At 38.7% G+C, this 10173-nt stretch overlaps 1 protein-coding gene across 7 annotated transcripts in view; it reads left to right on the top strand.

The window, feature by feature from the left end:
- The window catches only part of LOC101358307 (membrane cofactor protein), a 65454-nt gene that overhangs the window by 28649 nt on the left and 26632 nt on the right, over positions 1-10173 (top strand). The gene's annotated exons all lie outside the window — the stretch shown is intronic.

Genomic DNA, 10173 nt, shown 5'->3' with positions numbered 1-10173 from the left:
TGGATTGTGTCCTGAGGCAATCTCTTGAGACAGAAGTAAGCAGAGAGACAGGGACCTCATACCACCAAGAAAGCAGTGCCAGGAGCAGAGTGTATCCTTTGGACCCAGGGTCCCTGCACAAAGAAGCTCCTAGTCTGGGGGAACATTGATGAGAAGGCCGACAGAGAGAGAAGGCCTTCCCCTGGAGCTGATGCCCTGAATTTGGACTTTTAGCCTACTTTACTTTGAAGAAATAAATTTTTCTTTGTTAAAGCCAACCACTTGTGGTATTTCTGTTGTAGCAGCAATAGATGACTAAGACACATGGAGTCTCTATACCAAAAAGAATTGGTTGATGTTCAGCCTTTTCAGGGGGTAGCATATGATCAGGAACCGATAGTAGTGAAAGAAGAGGTCTAAGCTGCACTGAAGGCATTGGTGAAAAAACAAGGCTCCAGGAATTGACTACCAGTTTAGATGTTTCAACAAACGGATGCAGCGCTGGAAGTGCTCACTCGTCTATGCCAAGAAATTAGGAAGACAGCTAGTGGCCAACTGACTGGAAGAGATACATATTTATGCCTATTCCAAGGAAGAGTGATCCAACCAAATGCAGAAATTATCAAACAATATCATTAATATCACACGCAGTAAAATTTTGCTGAAGATCATCCAAAAGCGCCTGTGGCAGTACACCAACAGGGAACTGCCAGAAATTCAAGCCTGATTCAGAAGTGGATGTGGAACAAGAGATATCATTGCTGATGTCAGATGGATCCTGGCTGAAAGCAGAGAATACCAGAAAGATGTTGATCTGTACTTTATTGACTATGCAAAGGCATTCACCTGTGTGGATCATAACAAATTATGGATAACATTGTGAAGAATGAGAATTCCAGAACACTTAATTGTGCTCATGAGAAAACTACATGAATCAAGGGGAAGTTTTTGGAACAGAACAAGGGGTACTGTGTGATTTAAAGTCAGGAAAGGTGTGTGTCAGAGTAATATCCTTTCACCATACTTATTCAGTTTGTATGCTGAGCAAATAATCCAAGACGCTGGACTATATGAAGAACAGCAGGGCCTCAGGATTGGAGAAAGACTCATTAACAACCTGCATTATGCAGATGACACAACCTTGCTTGCTGAAAGTGAAGAGGACTTGAAGCACTTACTGATGAAGATCAAAGACTACTGCCTTCAGTGTGGATTACACCTCAATATAAGGAAAACAAAAATCCTTACAACTGGATCATGATAAAAACGCAGAAAGTATTGAAGTTATCAAAGATTTCATTTTACTTGGATCCACAGTCAACACCCATGGAAGCAGCAGTCAAGAAATCACATGACCTGTTGCACTGGGCAAATCTGCTGCAAAAGACCTCTTTAAAGTGTTAAAAAGCAAAGATGTCACCTTGAAGACTAAGGTGTGCCTAACCCAAACCATGGTGTTTTCAAGTGCCTTATTTGCATGCAAAAGCTGGACAATGAATAAGGAAAACCAAAGAATTGATGCCTTTGAATTACGGTGTTGGTGAAGAATATTGAATATACCATGGACTGCCAGAAGAACAAATGACTCTTATCTTGGAAGTACAGCCAGAATGTTCCTTAGAAGCGAGGATGATGAGACTATGTCTCACATAGTTTGGACATGTTATCAGAAGGGATCAGTCCCTGGAGAAGGTCATCATGCTTGGTAAGTAGAAAAACCGAAAAACCAAACCCATTGCCGTCGAGTCGATTCCACCTCACAGTGATCCTATAGGACAGAGTAGAACTGCCCCATAGCTTTTCCAGGGAGCACCTAGTGGATTCAAACTGCTGACCTTTTGGTTAGCAGCCATAGCTCTTAACCGCTATGCCACCAGGGTTTCCTAATAAAGTAGAGGGTCAGTGAAAAAGAGGAAGACCCTCAACGAGATGGATTGACACAGTAGCTGGAACAATGGGCTCAGGCATAACAAGGATCATGAGGATGGCACAATACTGGGCAATGTTTCGTTCTGTTGTATATTGGGTTGGTATGAGTCGGAACTGACTCAGTGGCACCTAACGACGTAACAACATGCATCAGTGGTTCAAAATCAGAAAATCAATCAATGTAATCCACCACATAAATAAAATGAAAGAAAAAGATCACATGATCATCTCAATAGATGCAGAAAAGACATTTGATAAAGTCCAACACCCATTCCTGATAAAAACTCTCAGCAAAATAGGACTAGCAAGGAAATTGCTCAACATAATAAAGGGCATTTATGCAAAACCAACAACCCACATTATTCCCAGTGGAAAGAGACTGAAAGCATTCCCCTTGAGAACAAATACCAGACAAGGATACCCTTTATCACCACTCTTATTCAACATTGTACTGGAAGTCCTAGCTAGAGCACTAAGGCAAGAAAAAGAAATAAGAGGTGTACAAATTGGTAAGGAAGAAGTAAAATTATCCCTACTCACAGATGATGTGATCCTATACATAAAAAATCCCAACGATTCCACAAGAAAGCTACTGGAACTAGTAGAAGGATTCAGCAAAGTAGCAAGATACAAGATCAGCATACAAAAATCAGTTGCATTCCTATACTCCAACAAAGAGAACTTCAAAAAGGAACTCAGGAAAACAATACCATTTACAATAGCCCCCTATGAGGTAAAATACTTAGGAATAAATCTAACAAAGGACATAAAAGACCTATACAAAGAAAACTACAAAACACTACTGCAAGAAACCAAAAGAGAGCTACATAAATGGAAAAAAATATACCATCTCATGGATAGCAAGAATCAACACTGTGAAAATGGTCATTTCTACCCAAAGCAGTCTACAGATAGAATACAATCCCAATCCAAATTCCAGCAACATTCTTTACTGAGATGGAAAAATTAACTACCAACTGTATATGGAAAGGGAAGAGGCCCTGGATAAGTAAAGCAATATTGAAGAAGAAGAACAAAGTAGGAGCCCTCACAATACCTGACTTCAGAACATACTATACAGCCACAGTAGTGAAAACAGTCTGGTACTAGTACAATGACAGACACGTAGACCAATGGAAAAGAATTGAGAACCCAGGCATAAATCCATTCACCTGTGGTCAGCTGATCATCAACACAGGGCCAAAGACCATTAAATGGGGAAGAGTCAGCCTCTTCAACAAATGGTGGTGGCAAAACTGAATGTCTGTCTGTAGAAAAATGAAACAGAACCCATACTTCACACCATACACCAAAACTAACTCATGAAAGACCTAAGTATAAAACCTAAAACTATGAAGATCTGGAGTGAAAAATAGGGACAATGCTAGGGGCCTTAATATATGGCATAAATAGAGCACAAAACATAACTAAAAATACACACAACACAAGATGAGCTAGATAAATGAGACCCCCTAAAAAGTAAACATTTAGGCTCAACAAAAGACTTCTTCAAAAGAGTCAAAAAAGAACTACAGAGAAAAAATTTTTGGCTGTGACATATCTGACAAGGGACTAATCTCTAAAATTTATCAAAAACTTCAACATCTCAACAATAAAAAGAGAAACAATCGAGTTTAAAAATGGGCAAAGGATAAGAGCAGACACTTCACCAAAGACATTCAATTGACTAACAAACATATGAAGAAGTGCTCGCAATCATTAGATATTAGAGAAATGCAAATCAAAACTACAATGAGATACCATCTCACCCCAACATTACTGGCACAAATCAAAGAAACAGAAAATAACAATTATTGGCAAGTTGCTGGGAGATTAGAACTCTTATGCCCTGTTGATGGGAATGTAAAGTTGTACAACCTCTTTGGAAAACAGTATGACACTTCCTCATAAAGCTAGAAATAGAAATACCATATGATCCAGCAATCCCACTCCTAGGTATATACCCTAAAGAACTAAGAGCCGTGACGAATAGACATATGCACACCCATGGTCATTGAAGCATTATTCACAATAGCAAAAAGATGGAAACAACCTAACTGCCCATCAACATATGAATGGATTAACAAACTGGTACATACACAGAATGGAATACTATGCAACAATAAAGAATAATGACAAATCCATGAAACATCTCACAATATGAATGAATTTGGAGGAATATGCTCCAATATGCTGAGTGAAATAAGTCAAACACAAAAGGACAAATATTGTATGAGATCACTACTATAAAGTAACAGAAAGTTTACATGCAGGAAAAAAAGAAAAAAACATTCTTTGATGGTTACCAGAGAAGGGAGGGGGAGGGAGGGAAAATTACAGTTAGATAGAAGACACGAGGTAATATTGGTAAAGGGAAAGACAATACATAATATGGGGGAAGTCAGCACAACATGACCAAGGCAAGAGAGAACACTGGGAGTAATGCAGAATAAAGAACAACTACTTTAACTACTATAGCTTAGACAGTCCTGCAACAATAGTATTAAAAACAGTAATTTACAAATGGACAAATAGGTAGATACGCCAAGAAATAGGTAGATAGATACTCTAAAGGAACTCATCCACCGGCAGATGGAGGTTTGGTGGTGGATATTTGTACATACATGATTGTAGGCATGGCTCAGGTAGAACATACAAGGGGTATAGTCAGGGAAGCCTCTTAGACATAACCAAACACCTTGCAGGATAAAGTTCCTAGGCTAGAAGACATGTCATTTGGCACAACATAGTACATAAAGACAGTGTTCTGCATCCTACTTTGGTGAGTAGCATCTGGGGTCTTAAAAGTTTGCAAGCAGCCATTTGAGATACAACGATTGGTCTCTTCTCGTCGAGCAAAGGAGAGTGAATAAAACCAAAGACCCAGGGGAGCCATTAGTCCAAAGGATCAATGCCTACAGGACCCTGAGACCAGAAGAACTAGATGGTGCCCTGCTACCACTACCAACTGCTCTGACTGGGTTCACAACAGAGAGTCCTGGATAGAGCAGGAGAAAATTGTAGAACAAAAAAATCAAATTCACAAAAAAGACCAGACTTACTGGTCTGATGGAGAATGGAGGAACCCCCGAGACTATGGCCTAAGACAGTCTTCTGACCTGGAATTGAAGTCATTCTCAGAAACCACCACCTCCTAGCCAAACAGTAGACAAGCACATAAGATAAACAGTAATACCCAAGAGAAATGTACTCCTTAGAACAATCAATTATATGAAATCATAAGGGCATTATCTGTCCAAAAGCAAAGATGAGAAGGCAGGAAGGAGTAGAAAAGCAGGGTGATAGAAAATGGGGAACCCAGGGCGTAAATGGGGAGAATACTGACACATTGTGGGGAATGAAACCAAGGTCATGAAATACTTTATGTATAAACTATCAAATGGGAAATTAAAAAGAGGGGGGAGGGGTGAAGTACATACTCTGATCACAATGGAATGAAAGTAAAAGTCAGTAACAAAGATTTCTGGAAAATCCTCAAATATTTGGAAATTATGCAGTACACTTCTAAATAACCCATAAGTCAAAGAGGAAGTCAGAACAGACATTAGAAAATACTTTGAATTGAATAAAAATGAAAACACAACATATCGAAATTTGTGGGATACATTGCTTATTGAGATATTTGTAGCACAGAATGCTCATATTAGAAAAAAAGAAAAGTCTCAAATCGATGATCTAAGTTTCCTCCTTAAAGAAACCTAAACCCAATGCAAGCAGATGGAAGGAAATAATAAAGATAGAGCAGAAACCAATGAAATTGAAAAGAGAAAATTAATGAAACCGAAAGCTGGTTCTTGTAGGCCAATAAAATGGATAAACTTATGGTCAGACTGCAAAGAAAAAACAAAGACACAAATTGCCAATATCAAGAATGAAAAAGAGGATATTATTACATATTCTGCAGGCATTGAAAGGATATTAAGGGAATATTATGAACACCTTTATGCTTACAAGTTTGACAACTTAGATGAAACTAAGAAACTCCTTGAAAGACATTAGATACCAAAATACACTCAAAGATATAGATAACCTGAATAGTCCTATATCTATTAAAGAAATAGAATTTGTACTTTAAAACCTTATCCCAAAGAGAACCCCAGGCCCAGATGGCTTCACTGGGGAATTCTACCAAATATATAAGGAATAAATAATAGCAATTCTATGCAAACTCTTCAAGAAAATACAAGGGGAGGGAACACCTCCCAACTCGTTTTTGAAGATAGTATCAACCTGATGCCAAAACCAGGCAAAGACATTACAAGAAAATTACAGACAATATCCTTGATGAACAGAGAGCCAGAAATCCTCAACAAAATACTAGAAATCAAATCCATTGGTTACCAGTTGCTATTAAGTTGACCCCAACTTATGGTGACCCCATGTGTGTCAGAGTAGAACCCTGTGCTCCGTAGGATTTTCACTGGCTGAGTTTTTGCAAGTAGATCACCAGACCTTTTCCTCTGAGGCACTTATGGTTGGTCTCAAATCTTCAACCTTTCAATATTTCACTGGTTAACATTTGTACCACGCAGGGACTCCCTAAATCAAATTCAGTCATATATAAAAAAAACAATACATCATGAGCAAGTAGGATTTATGCCATGAATGCAAGATTGATTTAACATTCAAAAATTAATCAGTGTAATTTACAATATTAAGAGACTATAAAGAAAAGAAAATATGATCATCTTAATAGATGCAAATAAATCATTTGACAGAATTCATCATCTTTTCATGATAAAATATCTCAATGAACTAGGAATAGAGGGGAACAGACTACCTCAGCCTGATAAAAGGCATCTACAAAATTCTCATAGATAACATTATACTTAATAGTAAAAGAATGTTTTTTCTCTCAAAGGCAGGAGCAAGGCAGGGATGTCCACTCTTACCACTCCTATTCAACATTGTACTAGAGGTCCTAGCCGTGCAATAAGGCAAGAGAAAGGAAAAAAAGGCATTCATATTAGAAAGGAAGAAATAAAATTGTCTCTGTTCATTTGCATCATGATTGTCTATGTAGGAAATCCCAGACTCTGAGGTCTTCAGCAGGGTTGCAGGATATAAGATCAGCATACAGAAATCAGTTGTCTGTTTATTTACTGGCCTTGGATCATTAGAAATGGAATTTTTTATAAGTACTATTTATAATAGCCCCAAAACACATGACATACTTAGATAAAAGTCTAACAACGTATGTACAAGATTTGAATAATAAGACAGCTTAAAACTAATAAAAGAAATTTTAAAAAACCTTAATAAATGGAGGGATATACACTGTTCATGGATTGGAAGACTCGGTATTAAGATGTTCTCCCCAAATTAATCTATAAATTCAGCACAATCCCAATCAAAATCCCTGCAGGACTTTTGTAGAAATTGACAAACTGATTGTAAGATTTATATGGAAAGGCGAAAGAACTAGAATAGCCAAAACAATTTTGGATGAAGTTGGAGGATTCATACTACCTGAATTCAAGACTTACTATAAAGCATATAATCAAGACAGTGTGGTATTGGTGAAGGAATAGGTACATAGATCAATGGAACAGAATAGAGAGTCCAGAGATAGACCCACACATATATATTCAATTGATTTTCAGTACAGATGTTCAGCAATTCTGTGTGAAAAAGGATGGTGCTCACATTCATAGTTTCTTGCTTAGGAATCACCCTTGCCTCCATTACTCACAGTTGCACCCCTGGTTCTGGGACCACTGCATCAGATAGGGAAAAAGAAAGTTGAGGTCATGTGGGGGAAAAGAAAAAAAAAAGTTGAAGTGTTAAATGGGGAAGAAATGTATAAGCAAACCAGCATCCTCCCTCACTGTCTACTCCCCAGATCCACCAGTTAAAGCAGAGGAATCCAGTGGGGATCCTCCCTTGGTCCCCCTCATGGACCCCCCTCACATACTCATGAAGACCTGTAAGCCAGCCCTTCATGCCTGTATCTCTCCCCCTACTCCCGTTTTAAACAAGCAATGTTTCAATTGCCCGTTCCAATTCTCTATCAAACCATTACTCTGAGGATAAAAGTATGTTCCTTGGTGTAAAGAAATACAACTCGGCAGTCCAAATTGCTGCAGTATCTTCTGTCCTGATTCTTTTATAGTGCTTGGAGCATTTGCATCTACCACTGGGTAAGCAAAGTCTAGTTTAAAGTAATTTTCTATTCTCATCAGGATCTGTTTGTAGCCTCCCAGGACTACTGGCATCAGTCGGACTTGGTAGCTATGTGCAGAGCCTTCCCCCAGGGGAATCTGCCCTATAGCCACCTGCAGTCTCTGTCTCTTATGTTGACAGAATAGTTCTTATGGGCATTTTGTGCCTCAGGGTACAAGAGGAATATGTCTAGATTCAGTTTCTCTGCATTGCTGCACCTTCGCCATTTCCCTTCTTATCATGGATCCAGTTGTCTACTTCAAGGGAGAATACCAGGATATCTACCTGCTGGCTCCACTTACCTTCCAGTCCTGCAGGTGTGTTCTTATCATCGACGTTGACATGTTCTACTTTAATGCACCCCTCAAAAAGTTAAATGTAAACCCCACACAACCGTAAGAGCATGATCCATTAAAGAAAAAAGTTAACAAATTGAACTTTTCAAAACTAAAAACTTCTGTTCTGCAAAAGACACTGTTAAGAGAATGAAAAGATGAGCCACAGACTGGGAGAAAATGTTTGCAAAACACACATCTGATAATGGATTTGTATCTAGAATTTATAAAGAACTCTTAAAAGTCAGTAAGGAAACAATTAAAAATTGGGCAAAAGATTTGTATAGACATTTCAGCAAAGAAGATACATGGATGGCAAATGAGTATACGAAAAGATGCCCAATATTATTAATAATTACAGAAATGCAAATTAAAACTACAGTGCAATACCCCTAAGCACCTATTACGTAGCTGAAAGTTTTTTAAAAAAATTTTTAATCGATCATACCAGGTATTGGCAAGGATACAGAGCAGCTGAAGATTGAAACTCATACATGGCTGGTGAGATGGCAAAGTGGTACAACCACTTGGAACACAGTTTGGCAATTTCTTATGAAGTCAAACATACACTTAGAACACAACTCAGCAACCCAGGTGAAATGAAAACACAGAAACCTGTATGAGATTTTTCATAGCAACCTTATTAATAGTCCCACCAAACTAGAAACAACCTAAATGTTCTTCAGTTGGTGAATGGATGAACAACCTGTCATACATCCATACAATGGAAATAAACTGCAGATTCATGCAACAACACAAATGAATTTCAAATGCATTATACTAAGTGAAATAAGCCATACTCAGAAGGCTGTGATTCCATTTATATGACATTCTGGAAAAGGCAATGTAGCTATAGGAATAGAAATAGCAATCAAATCAATGGTTGGGTGGTAGAGGGTTAGGGTTGATTACAAGGGGCATGAGGGAATTCTTTGGGGTGATGGAACTTTTTAACAGCCATATTGTGGTGGTACACTGGTATGAAGGCTAAGTATTGACTTTAAACTTTTATTTCAGGCCTGTTTGCATGTGTAGTGGTTTGCAGTGTAAAACATGCTTCTTGCTCTGGGTTGCAGTCAAAAGCTTCGGAAAACACTAACTACCCTGACTCCATCGGCCTATTCCTTGAATACCCCAGTTTGCATAGGTTGTTTTCTTCCTGAGAACTTTCTTTTTGCATATATTTGCATGGCTGGCATCTTCTCAACTTTTAAATTTGAGCTTATGTATTATCTTCTCAGAAAAGTCTTTCCTACCTTTTTAAAACAGTAAGGGCGTTTATTAGGTTCAGCATGACCTTAACAAAAAAAAAAAAAAAATCCCTAGAGCTAAACAACATCAAAAGTTTCTTTTGAGGAGGACTTCTGGCAACATGGCGCTCTAGGCAGAAGCAACACGCCATCCCTCCACAGCACAGATCCGAAAAACTAAGCCAAACAGAGAAAACAGCAGTCCTGAAATCCTAAACATCAAATGAGGAGATAAAGAACTCAGCCAAGCACCAAATGGTGTAAGAAACTGACAGAGAACAGAGAGCAAGGAGACATACATGGAGAGGTTCCCTATCAGCTAATGCAGCACGGATCTGCCATCTTGGACTCCTATCAGAGACCAGCAAATAGGGGGTACGAGAAAGCAGCTTCACGGAGCTTCCAGCAGGAGAGAAAACAACCAGTAAACAGCAATATATGCTTTCCCACCCCCCACCCTTCCTCACCCCCACTCGGCCTCCTCTGCTTCCCACGGC

This window comes from Trichechus manatus, unplaced genomic scaffold, assembly GCF_000243295.1.
Source record: "Trichechus manatus latirostris isolate Lorelei unplaced genomic scaffold, TriManLat1.0 scaffold00035, whole genome shotgun sequence".
In the NCBI taxonomy this organism is placed as follows: domain Eukaryota; kingdom Metazoa; phylum Chordata; class Mammalia; order Sirenia; family Trichechidae; genus Trichechus; species Trichechus manatus.
Note: the sequence above shows the minus strand (reverse complement) of the source record. Positions and strands in the feature narration are given on the sequence as shown.